Here is a 23219-nt window from a genome sequence, read left to right on the forward strand (position 1 = left end):
CGGACAGTTGAGCGAGTCCCCGTTGACGAGTTTGATGACTCCAGTCGGACAGTTGACCAATCCCAGTTGACCAGTTTGATGACTCCAGTCGGACAGTTGACCAATCCCAGTTGACCAGTTTGATGACTCCAGTCGGACAGTTGACCAATCCCAGTTGACCAGTTTGATGACTCCAGTCGGACAGCTGACCAATCCCAGTTGACCAGTTTGATGACTCCAGTCGGACAGTTGAGCGACTCCCAGTTGACCAGTTTGATGACTCCAGTCGGACAGTTGACCAGCTCCCAGTTGACCAGTTTGATGACTCCAGTCGGACAGTTGAGCGACTCCCAATTGACCAGTTGAATGACTCCAGTCGGACAGTTGACCAATCCCAGTTGACCAGTTTGATGACTCCAGTCGGTCAGTTGACCAAGCCCAGTTGACCAGTTGAATGACTCCAGTCGGACTGTTGACCAATCCCAGTTGACCAGTTTGATGACTCCAGTCGGGCAGTTGAGCGACTCCCAGTTGACGAGTTTGATGACTCCAGTCGGACAGTTGACCAATCCCAGTTGACCAGTTTGATGACTCCAGTCGGACAGTTGAGCGACTCCCTGTTGACGAGTTTGATTACTCCAGTCGGACAGTTGAGCGACTCCCAGTTGACGAGTTTGATGACTCCAGTCGGACAGTTGAGCGACTCCCAGTTGACCAGTTTGATGACTCCAGTCAGACAGTTGACCAATCCCAGTTGACCAGTTTGATGACTCCAGTCGGACAGTTGAGCGACTCCCTGTTGACGAGTTTGATTACTCCAGTCGGACAGTTGAGCGACTCCCAGTTGACGAGTTTGATGACTCCAGTCGGACAGTTGAGCGACTCCCAGTTGACCAGTTTGATGACTCCAGTCAGACAGTTGACCAATCCCAGTTGACGAGTTTGATGACTCCAGTCGGACAGTTGAGCGACTACCAGTTGACGAGTTTGATGAATCCAGTCGGACAGTTTACCAATCCCAGTTGACGAGTTTGATATCTCCAGTCAGGCAGTTGACCAATCCCAGTTGACCAGTTTGATGACTCCAGTCGGACAGTTGACCAATCCCAGTTGACCAGTTTGATGACTCCAGTCGGACAGTTGACCAATCCCAGTTGACCAGTTTGATGACTCCAGTCGGACAGTTGAGCGACTCCCAGTTGACCAGTTTGATGATTCCAGTCGGACAGTTGACCAATCCCAGTTGACCAGTTTGATGACTCCAGTCGGACAGTTGAGCGACTCGCAGTTGACCAGTTGAATGACTCCAGTCGGACAGTTGACCAATCCCAGTTGACCAGTTGAATGACTCCAGTCGGACAGTTGACCAATCCCAGTTGACGAGTTTGATGACTGCAGTTGGACAGTTGACGAATCCCAGTTGACGAGTTTGATGACTCCAGTCGGACAGTTGAGCGACTCCCAGTTGACGAGGTTGAGATCTTCAGTCGGACAGTTGAGCGACTCCCAGTTCACCAGTTTGATGTCTCCAGTCGGACAGTTGACCAATCCCAGTTGACGAGTGTGATGACTCCAGTCGGACAGTTGACCAATCCCAGTTGACGAGTTTGATGACTCCAGTCGGACAGTTGACCAATCCCAGTTGACCAGTTTGATGACTCCAGTCGGACAGTTGACCAATCCCAGTTGACCAGTTTGATGACTCCAGTCGGACAGTTCACCAGCTTCCAGTTGACCAGTTGACTGACTCCAGTCGGACAGTTGAGCGACTCCCAGTTGCCGAGTTTGATGACTCCAGTCGGACAGTTGACCAATCCCAGTTGACGAGTTTGATGACTCCAGTCGGACAGTTAACCAATCCCAGTTGACGAGTTTGATGACACCAGTCGGACAGTTGACCAATCCCAGTTGACGAGTTTGATGACTCCAGTCGGACAGTTGACCAGCTCCCTGTTGACCAGATTTATGACTCCAGTCGGACAGTTGAGCGACTCCCAGTTGACCAGTTCGATGACTCCAGTCAGACAGTTGACCAGCTCCCAGTTGACCAGTTGACTGACTCCAGTGAGACAGTTGACCAATCCCAGTTGACCAGTTCGATGACTCCAGTCGGACAGTTGACCAATCCCAGTTGACCAGTTTGATGACTCCAGTCGGACATTTGACCAATCCCAGTTGACCAGTTTGACGACTCCAGTCGGACAGTTTTGCGACTCCCAGTTGACCAGTTTGATGACTCCAGTCGGACAGTTGACCAGCTCCCAGTTGACCAGTTCGATGACTCCAGTCGGACAGTTGACCAGCTCCCAGTTGACCAGTTCGATGACTCCAGTCGGACAGTTGACCAATCCCAGTTGACCAGTTGAATGACTCCAGTCGGACAGTTGAGTGACTCCCAGCTGACCAGTTTGATGACCCCAGTCGCACAGGTGAGCGACTCTCAGTTGACCAGTTCGATGACTCCAGTCGGACAGTTGACCAGCTCCCAGTTGACCAGTTGAATGACTCCAGTCGGACAGTTGACCAATTCCAGTTGACGAGTTTGATGACTCCAGTCGGACAGTTGACCAATCCCAGTTGACCAGTTTGATGACTCCAGTCGGACAGTTGAGCGACTCCCAGTTGACCAGTTGAATGACTACAGTCGGACAGTTGACCAATCCCAGTTGACCAGTTGAATGACTCCAGTTGGACAGTTGACCAATCCCAGTTGACGAGTTTGATGACTCCAGTCGGACAGTTGACCAATCCCAGTTGACGAGTTTGATTACTCCAGTCGGACAGTTGACCAATCCCAGTTGACCAGTTTGATGACTCCAGTCGGACAGTTGATCAATCCCAGTTGACCAGTTTGATGACTCCAGTCGGAAAGTTGAGCGACTCCCAGTTGACCAGTTTGATGACTCCAGTCGGACAGTTGACCAATCCCAGTTGACCAGTTTGATGACTCCAGTCAGACAGTTGACCAATCACAGTTGACCAGTTGAATAACTCCAGTCGGACAGGTGACCAATCCCAGTTGACCAGTTTGATGACTCCAGTCGGACAGTTGAGCGACTCCCAGTTGACCAGTTTGATGACTCCAGTCGGACAGTTGACTAATCCCAGTTGACGAGTTTGATGACTCCAGTCGGACAGTTGACCAATTCCAGTTGACCAGTTGAATGACTCCAGTCGGACAGTTGACCAATCCCAGTTGACCAGTTTGATGACTCCAGTCGGACAGTTGACCAATCCCAGTTGACCAGTTTGATGACTCCAGTCGGACAGTTGACCAATCCCAGTTGACCAGTTGAATGACTCCAGTCGGACAGTTGACCAATCCCAGTTGACCAGTTTGATGACTCCAGTCGGACAGTTGAGCGACTCCCAGTTGACCAGTTTGATGACTCCAGTCGGACAGTTGACCAGCTCCCAGTTGACAAGTCTGATGACTCCAGTCGGACAGTTGACCAATCCCAGTTGACGAGTTTGATGACTCCAGTCGGACAGTTGACCAATCCCAGTTGACCAGTTTGATGACTCCACTCGGATAGTTGACCAATCCCAGTTGACCAGTTTGATGACTCCAGTCGGACAGTTGACCAATCCCAGTTGACCAGTTTGATGACTCCAGTCGGACAGTTCACCAGCTCCCAGTTGACCAGTTGACTGACTCCAGTCGGACAGTTGAGCGACTCCCAGTTGCCGAGTTTGATGACTCCAGTCGGACAGTTGACCAATCCCAGTTGACGAGTTTGATGACTCCAGTCGGACAGTTGACCTTTCCCAGTTGACGAGTTTAATGACACCAGTCGGACAGTTGACCAATCCCAGTTGACGAGTTTGATGACTCCAGTCGGACAGTTGACCAGCTCCAGTTGACCAGATTGATGAGTCCAGTCGGACAGTTGAGCGACTCCCAGTTGACCAGTTCGATGACTCCAGTCAGACAGTTGACCAGCTCCCAGTTGACCAGTTGACTGACTCCAGTGAGACAGTTGACCAATCCCAGTTGACCAGTTCGATGACTCCAGTCGGACAGTTGACCAATCCCAGTTGACCAGTTTGATGACTCCAGTCGGACAGTTGACCAATCCCAGTTGACCAGTTTGATGACTCCAGTCGGACAGTTTTGCGACTCCCAGTTGACCAGTTTGATGACTCCAGTCGGACAGTTGACCAATCCCAGTTGACCAGTTTGATGACTCCAGTCAGACAGTTGACCAGCTCCCAGTTGACCAGTTGACTGACTCCAGTGAGACAGTTGACCAATCCCAGTTGACCAGTTCGATGACTCCAGTCGGACAGTTGACCAATCCCAGTTGACCAGTTTGATGACTCCAGTCGGACAGTTGACCAATCCCAGTTGACCAGTTTGATGACTCCAGTCGGACAGTTTTGCGACTCCCAGTTGACCAGTTCGATGACTCCAGTCGGACAGTTGACCAATCCCAGTTGACCAGTTTGATGACTCCAGTCGGACAGTTGACCAATCCCAGTTGACCAGTTTGACGACTCCAGTCGGACAGTTTTGCGACTCCCAGTTGACCAGTTTGATGACTCCAGTCGGACAGTTGACCAGCTCCCAGTTGACCAGTTCGATGACTCCAGTCGGACAGTTGACCAGCTCCCAGTTGACCAGTTCGATGACTCCAGTCGGACAGTTGACCAATCCCAGTTGACCAGTTGAATGACTCCAGTCGGACAGTTGAGTGACTCCCAGCTGACCAGTTTGATGACCCCAGTCGCACAGGTGAGCGACTCTCAGTTGACCAGTTCGATGACTCCAGTCGGACAGTTGACCAGCTCCCAGTTGACCAGTTGAATGACTCCAGTCGGACAGTTGACCAATTCCAGTTGACGAGTTTGATGACTCCAGTCGGACAGTTGAGCGACTCGCAGTTGACCAGTTGAATGACTCCAGTCGGACAGTTGACCAATCCCAGTTGACCAGTTGAATGACTCCAGTCGGAGAGTTGACCAATCCCAGTTGACCAGTTTGATGACTCCAGTCAGACAGTTGACCAATCACAGTTGACCAGTTGAATAACTCCAGTCGGACAGGTGACCAATCCCAGTTGACCAGGTTGATGACTCCAGTCGGACAGTTGAGCGACTCCCAGTTGACCAGTTTGATGACTCCAGTCGGACAGTTGACTAATCCCAGTTGACCAGTTTGATGACTCGAGTCAGACAGTTGACCAATCCCAGTTGACCAGTTGAATAACTCCAGTCGGACAGGTGACCAATCCCAGTTGACCAGTTTGATGACTCCAGTCGGACAGTTGAGCGACTCCCAGTTGACCAGTTTGATGACTCCAGTCGGACAGTTGACTAATCCCGGATGACGAGTTTGATGACTCCAGTCGGACAGTTGACCAATCCCAGTTGACCAGTTGAATGACTCCAGTCGGACAGTTGACCAATCCCAGTTGACCAGTTTGATGACTCCAGTCGGACAGTTGAGCGACTCCCAGTTGACGAGGTTGATATCTTCAGTCGGACAGTTGAGCGACTCCCAGTTGCCGAGTTTGATGACACCAGTCGGACAGTTGACCAATCCCAGTTGACGAGTTTGATGACTCCAGTCGGACAGTTGACCAGCTCCAGTTGACCAGATTGATGAGTCCAGTCGGACAGTTGAGCGACTCCCAGTTGACCAGTTCGATGACTCCAGTCAGACAGTTGACCAGCTCCCAGTTGACCAGTTGACTGACTCCAGTGAGACAGTTGACCAATCCCAGTTGACCAGTTCGATGACTCCAGTCGGACAGTTGACCAATCCCAGTTGACCAGTTTGATGACTCCAGTCGGACAGTTGACCAATCCCAGTTGACCAGTTTGATGACTCCAGTCGGACAGTTTTGCGACTCCCAGTTGACCAGTTCGATGACTCCAGTCGGACAGTTGACCAATCCCAGTTGACCAGTTTGATGACTCCAGTTGGACAGTTGACCAATCCCAGTTGACCAGTTTGACGACTCCAGTCGGACAGTTTTGCGACTCCCAGTTGACCAGTTTGATGACTCCAGTCGGACAGTTGACCAGCTCCCAGTTGACCAGTTCGATGACTCCAGTCGGACAGTTGACCAGCTCCCAGTTGACCAGTTCGATGACTCCAGTCGGACAGTTGACCAATCCCAGTTGACCAGTTGAATGACTCCAGTCGGACAGTTGAGTGACTCCCAGCTGACCAGTTTGATGACCCCAGTCGCACAGGTGAGCGACTCTCAGTTGACCAGTTCGATGACTCCAGTCGGACAGTTGACCAGCTCCCAGTTGACCAGTTGAATGACTCCAGTCGGACAGTTGACCAATTCCAGTTGACGAGTTTGATGACTCCAGTCGGACAGTTGAGCGACTCCCAGTTGACCAGTTGAATGACTCCAGTCGGACAGTTGACCAATCCCAGTTGACCAGTTGAATGACTCCAGTCGGACAGTTGACCAATCCCAGTTGACCAGTTTGATGACTCCAGTCAGACAGTTGACCAATCACAGTTGACCAGTTGAATAACTCCAGTCGGACAGGTGACCAATCCCAGTTGACCAGGTTGATGACTCCAGTCGGACAGTTGAGCGACTCCCAGTTGACCAGTTTGATGACTCCAGTCGGACAGTTGACTAATCCCAGTTGACCAGTTTGATGACTCGAGTCAGACAGTTGACCAATCCCAGTTGACCAGTTGAATAACTCCAGTCGGACAGGTGACCAATCCCAGTTGACCAGTTTGATGACTCCAGTCGGACAGTTGAGCGACTCCCAGTTGACCAGTTTGATGACTCCAGTCGGACAGTTGACTAATCCCAGATGACGAGTTTGATGACTCCAGTCGGACAGTTGACCAATCCCAGTTGACCAGTTGAATGACTCCAGTCGGACAGTTGACCAATCCCAGTTGACCAGTTTGATGACTCCAGTCGGACAGTTGAGCGACTCCCAGTTGACGAGGTTGATATCTTCAGTCGGACAGTTGAGCGACTCCCAGTTGACCAGTTGAATGACTCCAGTCGGACAGTTGACCAATCCCAGTTGACCAGTTTGATGACTCCAGTCGGACAGTTGAGCGACTCCCAGTTGACCAGTTTGATGACTCCAGTCGGACAGTTGACCAATCCCAGTTGACCAGTTTGATGACTCCAGTCGGATAGTTGACCAATCCCAGTTGACCAGTGTGATGACTCCAGTCGGACAGTTGACCAATCCCACTTGACCAGTTTGATGACTCCAGTCGGACAGTTCACCAGCTCCCAGTTGACCAGTTGACTGACTCCAGTCGGACAGTTGAGCGACTCCCAGTTGACGAGTTTGATGACTCCAGTCGGACAGTTGACCAATCCCAGTTGACGAGTTTGATGACTCCAGTCGGACAGTTGACCTTTCCCAGTTGACGAGTTTAATGACACCAGTCGGACAGTTGACCAATCCCAGTTGACGAGTTTGATGACTCCAGTCGGACAGTTGACCAGCTCCCAGTTGACCAGATTGATGAGTCCAGTCGGACAGTTGAGCGACTCCCATTTGACCAGTTCGATGACTCCAGTCAGACAGTTGACCAGCTCCCAGTTGACCAGTTGCATGACTCCAGTGAGACAGTTGACCAATCCCAGTTGACCAGTTCGATGACTCCAGTCGGACAGTTGACCAATCCCAGTTGACCAGTTTGATGACTCCAGTCAGACAGTTGACCAATCCCAGTTGACCAGTTTGATGACTCCAGTCGGACAATTTTCCGACTCCCAGTTGACCAGTTTGATGACTCCAGTCGGACAGTTGACCAGCTCACAGTTGACCAGTTTGATGACTCCGGTCGGACAGTTGACCAGCCCACAGTTGACCAGTTCGATGACTCCAGTCGGACAGTTGACCAATCCCAGTTGACCAGTTGAATGACTCCAGTCGTACAGTTGAGTGACTCCCAGCTGACCAGTTTGATGACCCCAGTCGCACAGGTGAGCGACTCTCAGTTGACCAGTTCGATGACTCCAGTCGGACAGTTGACCAGCTCCCAGTTGACCAGTTGAATGACTCCAGTCGGACAGTTGGCCAATCCCAGTTGACGAGTTTGATGACTCCAGTCGGACAGTTGACCAGCTCCCAGTTGACCAGTTTGATGACTACAGTCGGACAGTTGAGCGACTCCCAGTTGACCAGTTTGATGACACCAGTCGGACAGTTGACCAGCTCCCAGTTGACGAGGTGAATGACTCCAGTCGGACAGTTGACCAATCCCAGTTGACCAGTTTGATGTCTCCAGTCGGACAGTTGACCAACCCCAGTTGACGAGTTTGATGACTCCAGTCGGACAGTTGACCAATTCCAGTTGACCAGTTTGATGACTGCAGTCGGACAGTTGACCGAACCCAGTTGACCAGTTGAATGACACCAGTCGGACAGTTGACCAATCCCAGTTGACGAGTTTGATGACTCCAGTCGGACAGTTGACCAATTCCAGTTAACCAGTTTGATGACTGCAGTCGGACAGTTGACCAATCCCAGTTGACGCTTTTGATGACTCCAGTCGGACAGTTGACCAATCCCAGTTGACCAGTTGAATGACTCCAGTCGGACAGTTGAGCGACTCCCAGTTGACCAGTTTGATGACTCCAGTCGGACTGTTGACCAATCCCAGTTGACCAGTTTGATGTCTCCAGTCGGACAGTTGACCAATCACAGTTGACGAGTTTGATGACTCCAGTCGGACAGTTGACCACTCCCAGTTGACCAGTTTGATGACTCCAGTCGGACAGTTGACCAATCAAAGATGACGTGTTTGATGACTCCAGACGGACAGTTGACCAATCCCAGTTGACAAGTTGAATTACTCCAGTCGGACAGTAGACAAATCCCAGTTGATGAGTTTGATGACTCCAGTCGGACAGTTGACCAATCCCAGTTGACCAGTTTGATGACTCCAGTCGGACAGTTGACCAATCCCAGTTGATGAGTTTGATGACTCCAGTCGGACAGTTCACCAGCTCCCAGTTGACCAGTTGACTGACTCCAGTCGGACAGTTGAGCGACTCCCAGTTGCCGAGTTTGATGACTCCACTCGGACAGTTGACCAATCCCAGTTGACGAGTTTGATGACTCCAGTCGGACAGTTGACCAATCCCAGTTGACGAGTTTAATGACACCAGTCGGACAGTTGACCAATCCCAGTTGACGAGTTTGATGACTCCAGTCGGACAGTTGACGAGCTCCCAGTTGACCAGATTGATGACTCCAGTCGGACAGTTGAGCGACTCCCATTTGACCAGTTCGATGACTCCAGTCAGACAGTTGACCAGCTCCCAGTTGACCAGTTGCATGACTCCAGTGAGACAGTTGACCAATCACAGTTGACCAGTTCGATGACTCCAGTCGGACAGTTGACCAATCCCAGTTGACAAGTTTGATGACTCCAGTCGGACAGTTGACCAATCCCAGTTGACCAGTTTGATGACTCCAGTCGGACAGTTTTGCGACTCCCAGTTGACCAGTTTGATGACTCCAGTCGGACAGTTGACCAGCTCCCAGTTGACCAGTTCGATGACTCCAGTCGGACAGTTGACCAATCCCAGTTGACCAGTTGAATGACTCCAGTCGGACAGTTGAGTGACTCCCAGCTGACCAGTTTAATGACCCCAGTCGCACAGGTGACCGACTCTCAGTTGACCAGTTCGATGACTCCAGTCTGACAGTTGACCAGCTCCCAGTTGACCAGTTGAATGACTCCAGTCGGACAGTTGGCCAATCCCAGTTGACGAGTTTGATGACTCCAGTCGGACAGTTGACCAGCTCCCAGTTGACCAGTTTGATGACTCCAGTCGGAGAGTTGAGCGACTCCCAGTTGAGCAGTTTGATGACTCCAGTCGGACAGTTGACCAGCACCCAGGTGACCAGTTGAATGACTCCAGTCGGACAGTTGACCAATCCCAGTTGACCAGTTTGATGTCTCCAGTCGGACAGTTGACCAATCCCAGTTGACGAGTTTGATGACTCCAGTCGGACAGTTGACCAATTCCAGTTGACCAGTTTGATGACTGCAGTCGGACAGTTGACCAATCCCAGTTGACCAGTTGAATGATTCCAGTCGGACAGTTGACCAATCCCAGTTGATGCTTTTGATGACTCCAGTCGGAGAGTTGACCAATCCCAGTTGACCAGTTGAATGACTCCAGTCGGACAGTTGAGCGACTCCCAGTTGACCAGTTTGATGTCTCCAGTCGGACAGTTGACCAATCACAGTTGACGAGTTTGACGACTCCAGTCGGACAGTTGACCAATCCCAGTTGACCAGTTGAATGACTCCAGTCGGACAGTTGAGCGACTCCCAGTTGACCAGTTTGATGACTCCAGTCGGACAGTTGGCCAATCAAAGATGACGAGTTTGATGACTCCAGTCGGACAGTTGACCAATCCCAGTTGACAAGTTGAATTACTCCAGTCGGACAGGAGACAAATCCCAGTTGATGAGTTTGATGACTCCAGTCGGACAGTTGACCAATCCCAGTTGACCAGTTTGATGACTGCGGGTACAATTGTGTCTTTCAAAAAGCATTTAGATGGTTACATGGGTAAGATGGGTATAGAGGGTTATGGGCCAAGTGCGGGCAACTGGGACTAGCTTAATGGTAAAAAACTGGGCGGCATGGACTGGTTGGGCCGAAGGGCCTGTTTCCATGCTGTAAACTTCTATGATTCTATGATTCTATGACTCCAGTCGGACAGTTGACCAATCCCAGTTGATGAGTTTGATGACTCCAGTCGGACAGTTCACCAGCTTCCAGTTGACCAGTTGACTGACTCCAGTCGGACAGTTGAGCGACTCCCAGGTGACGAGTTTGATGACTCCACTCGGACAGTTGACCAATCCCAGTTGACGAGTTTGATTAATCCAGTCGGACAGTTGACCAATCCCAGTTGACGAGTCTGATGACTCTTGTCAGACAGTTGAGTGACTCCCAGTTGACGAGTTCGATGACTCCAGTCGGACAGTTGACCAGCTCCCAGTTGACCAGTTCGATGACTCCAGTCAGACAGTTGACCAGCTCCCAGTTGACCAGTTGAATGACTCCAGTGAGACAGTTGACCAATCTCAGTTGACCAGTTCGATGACTCCAGTCGGACAGTTGACGAGCTCCCAGTTGACCAGATTGATGACTCCAGTCGGACAGTTGAGCGACTCCCATTTGACCAGTTCGATGACTCCAGTCAGACAGTTGACCAGCTCCCAGTTGACCAGTTGCATGACTCCAGTGAGACAGTTGACCAATCACAGTTGACCAGTTCGATGACTCCAGTCGGACAGTTGACCAATCCCAGTTGACAAGTTTGATGACTCCAGTCGGACAGTTGACCAATCCCAGTTGACCAGTTTGATGACTCCAGTCGGACAGTTTTGCGACTCCCAGTTGACCAGTTTGATGACTCCAGTCGGACAGTTGACCAGCTCCCAGTTGACCAGTTCGATGACTCCAGTCGGACAGTTGACCAATCCCAGTTGACCAGTTGAATGACTCCAGTCGGACAGTTGAGTGACTCCCAGCTGACCAGTTTAATGACCCCAGTCGCACAGGTGACCGACTCTCAGTTGACCAGTTCGATGACTCCAGTCTGACAGTTGACCAGCTCCCAGTTGACCAGTTGAATGACTCCAGTCGGACAGTTGGCCAATCCCAGTTGACGAGTTTGATGACTCCAGTCGGACAGTTGACCAGCTCCCAGTTGACCAGTTTGATGACTCCAGTCGGAGAGTTGAGCGACTCCCAGTTGAGCAGTTTGATGACTCCAGTCGGACAGTTGACCAGCACCCAGGTGACCAGTTGAATGACTCCAGTCGGACAGTTGACCAATCCCAGTTGACCAGTTTGATGTCTCCAGTCGGACAGTTGACCAATCCCAGTTGACGAGTTTGATGACTCCAGTCGGACAGTTGACCAATTCCAGTTGACCAGTTTGATGACTGCAGTCGGACAGTTGACCAATCCCAGTTGACCAGTTGAATGATTCCAGTCGGACAGTTGACCAATCCCAGTTGATGCTTTTGATGACTCCAGTCGGAGAGTTGACCAATCCCAGTTGACCAGTTGAATGACTCCAGTCGGACAGTTGAGCGACTCCCAGTTGACCAGTTTGATGTCTCCAGTCGGACAGTTGACCAATCACAGTTGACGAGTTTGACGACTCCAGTCGGACAGTTGACCAATCCCAGTTGACCAGTTGAATGACTCCAGTCGGACAGTTGAGCGACTCCCAGTTGACCAGTTTGATGACTCCAGTCGGACAGTTGGCCAATCAAAGATGACGAGTTTGATGACTCCAGTCGGACAGTTGACCAATCCCAGTTGACAAGTTGAATTACTCCAGTCGGACAGGAGACAAATCCCAGTTGATGAGTTTGATGACTCCAGTCGGACAGTTGACCAATCCCAGTTGACCAGTTTGATGACTGCGGGTACAATTGTGTCTTTCAAAAAGCATTTAGATGGTTACATGGGTAAGATGAGTATAGAGGGTTATGGGCCAAGTGCGGGCAACTGGGACTAGCTTAATGGTAAAAAACTGGGCGGCATGGACTGGTTGGGCCGAAGGGCCTGTTTCCATGCTGTAAACTTCTATGATTCTATGATTCTATGACTCCAGTCGGACAGTTGACCAATCCCAGTTGATGAGTTTGATGACTCCAGTCGGACAGTTCACCAGCTTCCAGTTGACCAGTTGACTGACTCCAGTCGGACAGTTGAGCGACTCCCAGGTGACGAGTTTGATGACTCCACTCGGACAGTTGACCAATCCCAGTTGACGAGTTTGATTAATCCAGTCGGACAGTTGACCAATCCCAGTTGACGAGTCTGATGACTCTTGTCAGACAGTTGAGTGACTCCCAGTTGACGAGTTCGATGACTCCAGTCGGACAGTTGACCAGCTCCCAGTTGACCAGTTCGATGACTCCAGTCAGACAGTTGACCAGCTCCCAGTTGACCAGTTGAATGACTCCAGTGAGACAGTTGACCAATCTCAGTTGACCAGTTCGATGACTCCAGTCGGACAGTTGACCAATTCCAGTTGACCAGTTTGATGACTCCAGTCGGACAGTTGACCAATCCCAGTTGACCAGTTTGATGACTCCAGTCGGACAGTTTAGCAACTCCCAGTTGACCAGTTTGATGACTCCAGTCGGACAGTTGACCAGCCCCCAGTTGACCACTTTGATGACTCCAGTCGGACAGTTGACCAATCCCAGTTGACCAGTTTGATGACTCCAGTCGGACAGTTTAGCAACTCCCAGTTGACCAGTTTGATGACTCCAGTCGGACAGTTGACCAGCCCCCAGTTGACCAGTTTGATGACTCCAGTCGGACAGTTGACCAATCCCAGTTGACCAGTTCGATGACTCCAGTCGGACAGTTGACCAGCTCCCAGTTGACCAGTTTGATGACTCCAGTCGGACAGTTGACCAGTTGAATGACTCCAGTCGGACAGTTGAGTGACTCCCAGCTGACCAGTTTGATGACCCCAGTCGCACAGTTGAGAGACTCCCAGTTGACCTGTTTGATGACTCCAGTCGGACAGTTGACCAGCTCCCAGTTGACCAGTTGAATGACTCCAGTCGGACAGTTGACCAATCCCAGTTGACCAGTTTGATGATTCCAGTCGGACAGTTGACCAATCCCAGTTGAACAGTTTGATGACTCCAGTCGGGCAGTTGAGCGACTCCCAGTTGACGAGTTTGATGACTCCAGTCGGACAGTTGACCAATCCCAGTTGACGAGTTTGATGACTCCAGTCGGACAGTTGACCAATCCCAGTTGACGAGTTTGATGACACCAGTCGGACAGTTGAACAATCCCAGTTGACGAGTTTGATGACTCCAGTCGGACAGTTGACCAATCCCAGTTGACGAGTTTGATGACTCCAGTCGGACAGTTCAGCGACTCCCAGTTGACCAGTTGAATGACTCCAGTCGGACAGTAGACCAATCCCAGTTGACCAGTTGACCAGATTGATGACTCCAGTCGGACAGTTGAGCGACTCCCATTTGACCAGTTCAATGACTCCAGTCAGACAGTTGACCAGCTCCCAGTTGACCAGTTGCATGACTCTAGTGAGACAGTTGACCAATCCCAGTTGACCAGTTCGATGACTCCAGTCGGACAGTTGAGCGACTCCCATTTGACTAGTTCAATGACTCCAGTCAGACAGTTGACCAGCTCCCAGTTGACCAGTTGCATGACTCTAGTGAGACAGTTGACCAATCCCAGTTGACCAGTTTGATGACTCCAGTCGGACAGTTGAGCGACTCCCAGTTGACCAGTTTGATGACTCCAGTCGGACAGTTGGCCAATCAAAGATGACGAGTTTGATGACTCCAGTCGGACAGTTGACCAATCCCAGTTGACAAGTTGAATTACTCCAGTCGGACAGGAGACAAATCCCAGTTGATGAGTTTGATGACTCCAGTCGGACAGTTGACCAATCCCAGTTGACTAGTTTGATGACTGCGGGTACAATTGTGTCTTTCAAAAAGCATTTAGATGGTTACATGGGTAAGATGGGTATAGAGGGTTATGGGCCAAGTGCGGGCAACTGGGACTAGCTTAATGGTAAAAAACTGGGCGGCATGGACTGATTGGGCCGAAGGGCCTGTTTCCATGCTGTAAACTTCTATGATTCTATGATTCTATGACTCCAGTCGGACAGTTGACCAATCCCAGTTGATGAGTTTGATGACTCCAGTCGGACAGTTCACCAGCTTCCAGTTGACCAGTTGACTAACTCCAGTCGGACAGTTGAGCGACTCCCAGGTGACGAGTTTGATGACTCCACTCGGACAGTTGACCAATCCCAGTTGACGAGTTTGATTAATCCAGTCGGACAGTTGACCAATCCCAGTTGACGAGTCTGATGACTCTTGTCAGACAGTTGAGCGACTCCCAGTTGACGAGTTCGATGACTCCAGTCGGACAGTTGACCAGCTCCCAGTTGACCAGTTCGATGACTCCAGTCAGACAGTTGACCAGCTCCCAGTTGACCAGTTGAATGACTCCAGTGAGACAGTTGACCAATCTCAGTTGACCAGTTCGATGACTCCAGTCGGACAGTTGACCAATTCCAGTTGACCAGTTTGATGACTCCAGTCGGACAGTTGACCAATCCCAGTTGACCAGTTTGATGACTCCAGTCGGACAGTTTAGCAACTCCCAGTTGACCAGTTTGATGACTCCAGTCGGACAGTTGACCAGCCCCCAGTTGACCAGTTTGATGACTCCAGTCGGACAGTTGACCAATCCCAGTTGACCAGTTTGATGACTCCAGTCGGACAGTTTAGCAACTCCCAGTTGACCAGTTTGATGACTCCAGTCGGACAGTTGACCAGCCCCCAGTTGACCAGTTTGATGACTCCAGTCGGACAGTTGACCAATCCCAGTTGACCAGTTCGATGACTCCAGTCGGACAGTTGACCAGCTCCCAGTTGACCAGTTTGATGACTCCAGTCGGACAGTTGACCAGTTGAATGACTCCAGTCGGACAGTTGAGTGACTCCCAGCTGACCAGTTTGATGACCCCAGTCGCACAGTTGAGAGACTCCCAGTTGACCTGTTTGATGACTCCAGTCGGACAGTTGACCAGCTCCCAGTTGACCAGTTGAATGACTCCAGTCGGACAGTTGACCAATCCCAGTTGACCAGTTTGATGATTCCAGTCGGACAGTTGACCAATCCCAGTTGAACAGTTTGATGACTCCAGTCGGGCAGTTGAGCGACTCCCAGTTGACGAGTTTGATGACTCCAGTCGGACAGTTGACCAATCCCAGTTGACGAGTTTGATGACTCCAGTCGGACAGTTGACCAATCCCAGTTGACGAGTTTGATGACACCAGTCGGACAGTTGAACAATCCCAGTTGACGAGTTTGATGACTCCAGTCGGACAGTTGACCAATCCCAGTTGACGAGTTTGATGACTCCAGTCGGACAGTTCAGCGACTCCCAGTTGACCAGTTGAATGACTCCAGTCGGACAGTAGACCAATCCCAGTTGACCAGTTGACCAGATTGATGACTCCAGTCGGACAGTTGAGCGACTCCCATTTGACCAGTTCAATGACTCCAGTCAGACAGTTGACCAGCTCCCAGTTGACCAGTTGCATGACTCTAGTGAGACAGTTGACCAATCCCAGTTGACCAGTTCGATGACTCCAGTCGGACAGTTGAGCGACTCCCATTTGACTAGTTCAATGACTCCAGTCAGACAGTTGACCAGCTCCCAGTTGACCAGTTGCATGACTCTAGTGAGACAGTTGACCAATCCCAGTTGACCAGTTTGATGACTCCAGTCGGACAGTTGAGCGACTCCCAGTTGACCAGTTTGATGACTCCAGTCGGACAGTTGGCCAATCAAAGATGACGAGTTTGATGACTCCAGTCGGACAGTTGACCAATCCCAGTTGACAAGTTGAATTACTCCAGTCGGACAGGAGACAAATCCCAGTTGATGAGTTTGATGACTCCAGTCGGACAGTTGACCAATCCCAGTTGACCAGTTTGATGACTGCGGGTACAATTGTGTCTTTCAAAAAGCATTTAGATGGTTACATGGGTAAGATGGGTATAGAGGGTTATGGGCCAAGTGCGGGCAACTGGGACTAGCTTAATGGTAAAAAACTGGGCGGCATGGACTGATTGGGCCGAAGGGCCTGTTTCCATGCTGTAAACTTCTATGATTCTATGATTCTATGACTCCAGTCGGACAGTTGACCAATCCCAGTTGATGAGTTTGATGACTCCAGTCGGACAGTTCACCAGCTTCCAGTTGACCAGTTGACTAACTCCAGTCGGACAGTTGAGCGACTCCCAGGTGACGAGTTTGATGACTCCACTCGGACAGTTGACCAATCCCAGTTGACGAGTTTGATTAATCCAGTCGGACAGTTGACCAATCCCAGTTGACGAGTCTGATGACTCTTGTCAGACAGTTGAGCGACTCCCAGTTGACGAGTTCGATGACTCCAGTCGGACAGTTGACCAGCTCCCAGTTGACCAGTTCGATGACTCCTGTCGGACAGTTGAGCGACTCCCAGTTGACCAGTTTGATGACTCCAGTCGGACAGTTGAGCGACTCCCAGTTGACCAGTTCGATGACTCCAGTCAGACAGTTGACCAGCTCCCAGTTGACCAGTTGAATGACTCCAGTGAGACAGTTGACCAATCTCAGTTGACCAGTTCGATGACTCCAGTCGGACAGTTGACCAATTCCAGTTGACCAGTTTGATGACTCTAGTCGGACAGTTGACCAATCCCAGTTGACCAGTTTGATGACTCCAGTCGGACAGTTTAGCAACTCCCAGTTGACCAGTTTGATGACTCCAGTCGGACAGTTGACCAGCTCCCAGTTGACCAGTTCGATGACTCCAGTCGGACAGTTGACCAGCTCCCAGTTGACCAGTTTGATGACTCCAGTCGGACAGTTGACCAGTTGAATGACTCCAGTCGGACAGTTGAGTGACTCCCAGCTGACCAGTTTGATGACCCCAGTCGCACAGTTGAGAGACTCCCAGTTGACCTGTTTGATGACTCCAGTCGGACAGTTGACCAGCTCCCAGTTGACCAGTTGAATGACTCCAGTCGGACAGTTGACCAATCCCAGTTGACCAGTTTGATGACTCCAGTCGGACAGTTGACCAATCCCAGTTGACGAGTTTGATGACTCCAGTCGGACAGTTGAGCGACTCCCAGTTGACCAGTTGAATGACTCCAGTCGGACAGTTGACCAATCCCAGTTGACCAGTTTGATGACTCCAGTCGGGCAGTTGAGCGACTCCCAGTTGACGAGTTTGATGACTCCAGTCGGACAGTTGACCAATCCGAGTTGACGAGTTTGATGACTCCAGTCGGACAGTTGACCAATCCCAGTTGACGAGTTTGATGACACCAGTCGGACAGTTGAACAATCCCAGTTGACGAGTTTGATGACTCCAGTCGGACAGTTGACCAATCCCAGTTGACGAGTTTGATGACTCCAGTCGGACAGTTGAGCGACTCCCTGTTGAGCAGTTTGATGACTCCAGTTTGACAGTTCAGCGACTCCCAGTTGACCAGTTGAATGACTCCAGTCGGACAGTAGACCAATCCCAGTTGACCAGTTGACCAGATTGATGACTCCAGTCGGACAGTTGAGCGACTCCCATTTGACCAGTTCAATGACTCCAGTCAGACAGTTGACCAGCTCCCAGTTGACCAGTTGCATGACTCTAGTGAGACAGTTGACCAATCCCAGTTGACCAGTTCGATGACTCCAGTCGGACAGTTGACCAATCCCAGTTGACCAGTTTGATGACTCCAGTCGGACAGTTGACCAATCCCAGTTGACCAGTTGAATGACTCCAGTCGGACAGTTGAGTGACTCCCAGCTGACCAGTTTGATGACCCCAGTCGCACAGGTGAGCGACTCTCAGTTGACCAGTTCGATGACTACAGTCGGACAGTTGACCAGCTCCCAGTTGACCAGTTGAATGACTCCAGTCGGACAGTTGACCAATCCCAGTTGACCAGTTTGATGACACCAGTCGGACAGTTGACCAATCCCAGTTGACGAGTTTGATGACTCCAGTCGGACAGTTGACCTTTCCCAGTTGACGAGTTTAATGACACCAGTCGGACAGTTGACCAATCCCAGTTGACGAGTTTGATGACTCCAGTCGGACAGTTGACCAGCTCCCAGTTGACCAGATTGATGAGTCCAGTCGGACAGTTGAGCGACTCCCATTTGACCAGTTCGATGACTCCAGTCAGACAGTTGACCAGCTCCCAGTTGACCAGTTTGATGACTCCAGTCAGACAGTTGACCAATCCCAGTTGACCAGTTGCATGACTCCAGTGAGACAGTTGACCAATCCCAGTTGACCAGTTCGATGACTCCAGTCGGACAGTTGACCAATCCCAGTTGACCAGTTTGATGACTCCAGTCAGACAGTTGACCAATCCCAGTTGACCAGTTTGATGACTCCAGTCGGACAATTTTCCGACTCCCAGTTGACCAGTTTGATGACTCCAGTCAGACAGTTGACTAGCTCACAGTTGACCAGTTTGATGACTCCGGTCGGACAGTTGACCAGCTCCCAGTTGACCAGTTCGATGACTCCAGTCGGACAGTTGACCAATCCCAGTTGACCAGTTGAATGACTCCAGTCGGACAGTTGAGTGACTCCCAGCTGACCAGTTTGATGACCCCAGTCGCACAGGTGAGCGACTCTCAGTTGACCAGTTCGATGACTCCAGTCGGACAGTTGACCAGCTCCCAGTTGACCAGTTGAATGACTCCAGTCGGACAGTTGGCCAATCCCAGTTGACGAGTTTGATGACTCCAGTCGGACAGTTGACCAGCTCCCAGTTGACCAGTTTGATGACTACAGTCGGACAGTTGAGCGACTCCCAGTTGACCAGTTTGATGACTCCAGTCGGACAGTTGACCAGCTCCCAGTTGACCAGTTTGATGACTCCAGTCGGACAGTTGACCAGCTCCCAGTTGACCAGTTTGATGACTCCAGTCGGACAGTTGACCAGCTCCCAGTTGACCAGTTTGATGACTCCAGTCGGACAGTTGACCAATCCCAGTTGACCAGTTTGATGTCTCCAGTCGGACAGTTGACCAACCCCAGTTGACGAGTTTGATGACTCCAGTCGGACAGTTGACCAATTCCAGTTGACCAGTTTGATGACTGCAGTCGGACAGTTGACCGAACCCAGTTGACCAGTTGAATGACACCAGTCGGACAGTTGACCAATCCCAGTTGACGAGTTTGATGACTCCAGTCGGACAGTTGACCAATTCCAGTTAACCAGTTTGATGACTGCAGTCGGACAGTTGACCAATCCCAGTTGACGCTTTTGATGACTCCAGTCGGACAGTTGACCAATCCCAGTTGACCAGTTGAATGACTCCAGTCGGACAGTTGAGCGACTCCCAGTTGACCAGTTTGATGACTCCAGTCGGACTGTTGACCAATCCCAGTTGACCAGTTTGATGTCTCCAGTCGGACAGTTGACCAATCACAGTTGACGAGTTTGATGACTCCAGTCGGACAGTTGACCACTCCCAGTTGACCAGTTTGATGACTCCAGTCGGACAGTTGACCAATCAAAGATGACGTGTTTGATGACTCCAGACGGACAGTTGACCAATCCCAGTTGACAAGTTGAATTACTCCAGTCGGACAGTAGACAAATCCCAGTTGATGAGTTTGATGACTCCAGTCGGACAGTTGACCAATCCCAGTTGACCAGTTTGATGACTCCAGTCGGACAGTTGACCAATCCCAGTTCATGAGTTTGATGACTCCAGTCGGACAGTTCACCAGCTCCCAGTTGACCAGTTGACTGACTCCAGTCGGACAGTTGAGCGACTCCCAGTTGCCGAGTTTGATGACTCCACTCGGACAGTTGACCAATCCCAGTTGACGAGTTTGATGACTCCAGTCGGACAGTTGACCAATCCCAGTTGACGAGTTTAATGACTCCAGTCGGACAGTTGACCAATTCCAGTTGACCAGTTTGATGACTGCAGTCGGACAGTTGACCAATCCCAGTTGACCAGTTGAATGATTCCAGTCGGACAGTTGACCAATCCCAGTTGATGCTTTTGATGACTCCAGTCGGAGAGTTGACCAATCCCAGTTGACCAGTTGAATGACTCCAGTCGGACATTTGAGCGACTCCCAGTTGACCAGTTTGATGTCTCCAGTCGGACAGTTGACCAATCACAGTTGACGAGTTTGACGACTCCAGTCGGACAGTTGACCAATCCCAGTTGACCAGTTGAATGACTCCAGTCGGACAGTTGAGCGACTCCCAGTTGACCAGTTTGATGACTTCAGTCGGACAGTTGGCCAATCAAAGATGACGAGTTTGATGACTCCAGTCGGACAGTTGACCAATCCCAGTTGACAAGTTGAATTACTCCAGTCGGACAGGAGACAAATCCCAGTTGATGAGTTTGATGACTCCAGTCGGACAGTTGACCAATCCCAGTTGACCAGTTTGATGACTGCGGGTACAATTGTGTCTTTCAAAAAGCATTTAGATGGTTACATGGGTAAGATGGGTATAGAGGGTTATGGGCCAAGTGCGGGCAACTGGGACTAGCTTAATGGTAAAAAACTGGGCGGCATGGACTGGTTGGGCCGAAGGGCCTGTTTCCATGCTGTAAACTTCTATGATTCTATGATTCTATGACTCCAGTCGGACAGTTGACCAATCCCAGTTGACCAGTTGACTGACTCCAGTCGGACAGTTGAGCGACTCCCAGGTGACGAGTTTGATGACTCCACTCGGACAGTTGACCAATCCCAGTTGACGAGTTTGATTAATCCAGTCGGACAGTTGACCAATCCCAGTTGACGAGTCTGATGACTCTTGTCAGACAGTTGAGCGACTCCCAGTTGACGAGTTCGATGACTCCAGTCGGACAGTTGACCAGCTCCCAGTTGACCAGTTCGATGACTCCAGTCAGACAGTTGACCAGCTCCCAGTTGACCAGTTGAATGACTCCAGTGAGACAGTTGACCAATCTCAGTTGACCAGTTCGATGACTCCAGTCGGACAGTTGACCAATTCCAGTTGACCAGTTTGATGACTCTAGTCGGACAGTTGACCAATCCCAGTTGACCAGTTTGATGACTCCAGTCGGACAGTTTAGCAACTCCCAGTTGACCAGTTTGATGACTCCAGTCGGACAGTTGACCAGCTCCCAGTTGACCAGTTCGATGACTCCAGTCGGACAGTTGACCAGCTCCCAGTTGACCAGTTTGATGACTCCAGTCGGACAGTTGACCAGTTGAATGACTCCAGTCGGACAGTTGAGTGACTCCCAGCTGACCAGTTTGATGACCCCAGTCGCACAGTTGAGAGACTCCCAGTTGACCTGTTTGATGACTCCAGTCGGACAGTTGACCAGCTCCCAGTTGACCAGTTGAATGACTCCAGTCGGACAGTTGACCAATCCCAGTTGACCAGTTTGATGACTCCAGTCGGACAGTTGACCAATCCCAGTTGACGAGTTTGATGACTCCAGTCGGACAGTTGAGCGACTCCCAGTTGACCAGTTGAATGACTCCAGTCGGACAGTTGACCAATCCCAGTTGACCAGTTTGATGACTCCAGTCGGGCAGTTGAGCGACTCCCAGTTGACCAGTTTGATGACTCCAGTCGGACAGTTGACCAATCCCAGTTGACGAGTTTGATGACTCCATTCGGACAGTTGACCAATCCCAGTTGACGAGTTTGATGACACCAGTCGGACAGTTGAACAATCCCAGTTGACGAGTTTGATGACTCCAGTCGGACAGTTGACCAATCCCAGTTGACGAGTTTGATGACTCCAGTCGGACAGTTGAGCGACTCCCTGTTGAGCAGTTTGATGACTCCAGTTTGACAGTTCAGCGACTCCCAGTTGACCAGTTGAATGACTCCAGTCGGACAGTAGACCAATCCCAGTTGACCAGTTGACCAGATTGATGACTCCAGTCGGACAGTTGAGCGACTCCCATTTGACCAGTTCAATGACTCCAGTCAGACAGTTGACCAGCTCCCAGTTGACCAGTTGCATGACTCTAGTGAGACAGTTGACCAATCCCAGTTGACCAGTTCGATGACTCCAGTCGGACAGTTGAGCGACTCCCATTTGACCAGTTCAATGACTCCAGTCAGACAGTTGACCAGCTCCCAGTTGACCAGTTGCATGACTCTAGTGAGACAGTTGACCAATCCCAGTTGACCAGTTTGATGACTCCAGTCGGACAGTTGAGCGACTCCCAGTTGACCAGTTTGATGACTCCAGTCGGACAGTTGGCCAATCAAAGATGACGAGTTTGATGACTCCAGTCGGACAGTTGACCAATCCCAGTTGACAAGTTGAATTACTCCAGTCGGACAGGAGACAAATCCCAGTTGATGAGTTTGATGACTCCAGTCGGACAGTTGACCAATCCCAGTTGACCAGTTTGATGACTGCGGGTACAATTGTGTCTTTCAAAAAGCATTTAGATGGTTACATGGGTAAGATGGGTATAGAGGGTTATGGGCCAAGTGCGGGCAACTGGGACTAGCTTAATGGTAAAAAACTGGGCGGCATGGACTGGTTGGGCCAAAGGGCCTGTTTCCATGCTGTAAACTTCTATGATTCTATGATTCTATGACTCCAGTCGGACAGTTGACCAATCCCAGTTGATGAGTTTGATGACTCCAGTCGGACAGTTCACCAGCTTCCAGTTGACCAGTTGA

Source organism: Scyliorhinus torazame, chromosome X (assembly GCF_047496885.1).
Source record: "Scyliorhinus torazame isolate Kashiwa2021f chromosome X, sScyTor2.1, whole genome shotgun sequence".
In the NCBI taxonomy this organism is placed as follows: Eukaryota; Metazoa; Chordata; class Chondrichthyes; order Carcharhiniformes; family Scyliorhinidae; genus Scyliorhinus; species Scyliorhinus torazame.